Here is a 3,511-nt window from a genome sequence, read left to right on the forward strand (position 1 = left end):
AAGTGGAAAACCTAAGTCTTAGAGCAGTCATCTATCCAAGCCTTATGGAATAACCACACCATCAAGAAGGTACATGCCAGATGAAAGTGAACCCACCAACGAGAACCTGATGAAGAACTCTCATAGGGATCCTCCTACACTCAAAGATGCTAACCCACAAGCGAAGATTCATCCTGATGCTGACCATCCAAACCTGAAAATGTTGGTGAAACGAGTAAGTCCTCCACTTTCTTAAAAGCAAAAAACAAAGAAATATCACACACCAACCTACACAACCACCACGTGTGGTTCACTAGCAAACAACACTCACGGTATCCTAGTATGTACATTTATCTCATGCATTATCACATCTTGGGCCTACATCGCCATTAAGCCCAACTGACGATAATGGTCTAACGCAAATATTGCCACTAAGCCTCCCAGGCCTTAATGGTGTTACACAACATATGGATGATAATTGGGAGGACATGTCTCATGCCAGCACATGATATGACTCTCTTATCAACTATGGATACGACTCTGCTCTAGTCAGGAATGACAAGTGACACTCTTGAGTCTCTTGAACTAATTGAAAATGCCTTTAGTTGGGTTATCACAACTCAGCATTCCCCCAGGTTCCTTTGAACCATTCAAACCATCCCCTAGTGTACCTATTGTATGTCATCTATCTCTCTTCTAACGATTCCTCACTTATCTTTCATGTTGAGAAACATTGATCCCTGAACAACGGTTGCATCGGTACATGTGAATAGACGTTAGAGGACATTTTCCCACTGAGTATAGTGTCATACCCCCAACTCCTGACATAACCATCTTTGTAACTTTAACATGCTTTCACTACCACGTTCAATCATTCATTTACTTTCTTTTAGTAATGCATGTTGATCCACATGAAGCTTTCAATCATAAAACCTTTTTTATCGTGCACACGCACAAAGCAACAGGAGAGGAAGGAAATTAACTATCTTCCCTCTTCGGGGTCACCATTAATATGGCCCCTCAAGTGGGTATGCCAACTTTTCATACAAGAAAATCAACCAACATCAAACACAATCAATTCATGAACATCAATTTACTACATTACCAAGGGTCAAACACCCCCTCGACCTAAAACCAAAGCATGAATTATAACTCAACATCATATAATAGAAGTAATCTCATAATAGAGGCAATCTCATAATAGAAGAAATCTCATAATAGATTATCCTATAACATTACCCAACAAGCATTAGGAATTTAGTTTATGAAATGGTATCCCAAAGCCAATGTAAAAATCCACACAATTCATAATTAATAAAAAAGAAGCACATACTCCCTTTTATCGTAGTATAGTGCCACCATCTTATAAAATCAAATATATCAATGATCACTTAATGGAATTTCATAAACATTATCATTATTGAAATCGTTGTGTGTCTAGTTTTGAAAATGATATCACAAATCATCATAAGATCACTACACACAGAGAACTAATGATTTTACTAACACATGTCCGAACAAGGCATTAATTAGAATCCCTTGCACATGCTCCTCCCTGTCATACCCTAATTTCGTCCGGGGACCTTTGCTTGATGACGTGCGACCTTTCTTTGGTCCTTGTGAGGTGCTTGGCATCCATCATTAGGCAATTTGTGAAATTCCAGGACATGCCGAAAAACCAAAAAAATATTGATGCACAATCCGTAAGTTTCCGTGACACACCGGAAATCAAATGGAAGCATCGTTGCATAATTAAGTGAGGTTCCGTAACATTCCGTAAGTCAAAAAGGGGATGATTATGTGATCCGCAAGGTTCCGTAACATTACGGAAAGAAAACAAGTATTGTTACGAAATTCGTAAGTTTCCGTAACTTTACGAAAAAAGAATCACCAAAAAAAAGTAGAGGGGGTGTACTTAGTAAAAATGGGGGTGCAAATAGCACCCAGGCCCACTTGGGTCCTCTAGAATATTCCTCCAGAAGGCTGTTGCTTCTGGAGGAAGTAACCTGGCTCGCCTGGGCGAGCTGAGCTCGCTTGGGCGAGCTGGGCGGCAACCACCTCCCCTATTTTGCTATAAATAGGGGAGGAAGTGAAGAAGAAAAGGGTTCAGCCCCTTAGGCACTTCTCTCTCTTTCGAATTTGCTTGGAAAAATTGTTTCCGTGAAGAAAATCTAAGCCGAGGCGCTTCCGAATCATTTCCGTAACGTTTTTCCGTGAAGAATTTCGCGAAGGTTTCGACCGTTCTTCGACGTTCTTCATCGTTCTTCGATCTTCAACGGGTAAGTACCTCGAACCAAGCTTTTCGATTCATTCTATGTACCCGTAGTGGTCCACATTGTGTTTCGTGCATTTTTATTCTCGTTTTGTTTACTTTTTATACCCCCCTCTTGACGTGCTTAAGCCATTTTACTTAAGTCATTTCTCGCTTAACTTAAAAATAAAATAAATTTCCACCGAACGTTTGAATTGTATTATCCGTTAACTTCGGTTAAAATGAATTCCGACCGTTCGGTCGTGCCGTAACCACGTTGGAAATCAAAAAAAGAGGTAAAAAAATAATATAATAATCCAAAAAACATCTTTTAGTAAAATAAAGCGGAAAATCAATCGGACGTTTTCTCTTTGGGATTTCTCATTCTTAATCGAATTGATTAATAACTAAAGTGAAACTAAGGCTAAAATCAACTCGCCTAGTCAAGCTCGTCCATAAAAGTAGGCGTTTGAAGTTTGTCATTTCATTTTCTCACTAAGTAAAATGGATCATTTTTAAGGTCCAACACCTTAAAATGATCACCTCTTAAAGTAAAAAGAATCACTTGATAAGAAAGAACTACGTAGGTCTGATTTTCTCATCCCAATTGAGGAATACGTAGGAGCAAAGGGAAACACCCTTGTCGACCACAAAAAGAAAAAAAAATATAAAAAGGGTATAAAGGATATAAGGACATAAAAGGGAACGTAAAAATCAAAGTCATGTTTGCACATTCGATTAAAGGCTGCCGTCCCTTGGGACGGACGTGTGGGGTGCTAATACCTTCCCCGTGCGTAAATACAACTCCCGAACCTTTCAACTTAAAAGTTCGTAGATCGCGTCTTTTCCGGTTTTTCCGACGTTTTCCTCAAATAAACGTTGGTGGCGACTCCGCGCGTATTCCTTTCGTGGAACACGCATCCCCCTCCCGCCGAAGGGTAGGTTGCGATAGTTGGCGACTCCACTGGGGACTGTTTTTAGAGAGTTAGGCCATTTTATTTTGTGCAATGTTTTACCATGACTTATCCCTTTGTTAGTTTCCCTTCATTATGTTCTTGTGTGTATAAGCTCTTTATTGCTTTTAGTACGTTTTGAAATGTATGCATGAAATAGATATTTGTTCATTTGATGCACACAAACACCAAAACTATTTGCACACACTGTGAGTGAAAAAGGGCCCTATACCCGGGTTCGTGGGAACATAAGGAGTGGAGGTGAATCCGTGATCATGCTAGGTCTCCGACTTGCTTGATTACAGTGAACCCTCATCTAGAGTTTTTC

The sequence above is a fragment of the Glycine max genome, chromosome 1 (genome assembly GCF_000004515.6).
Source record: "Glycine max cultivar Williams 82 chromosome 1, Glycine_max_v4.0, whole genome shotgun sequence".
In the NCBI taxonomy this organism is placed as follows: Eukaryota; Viridiplantae; Streptophyta; class Magnoliopsida; order Fabales; family Fabaceae; genus Glycine; species Glycine max.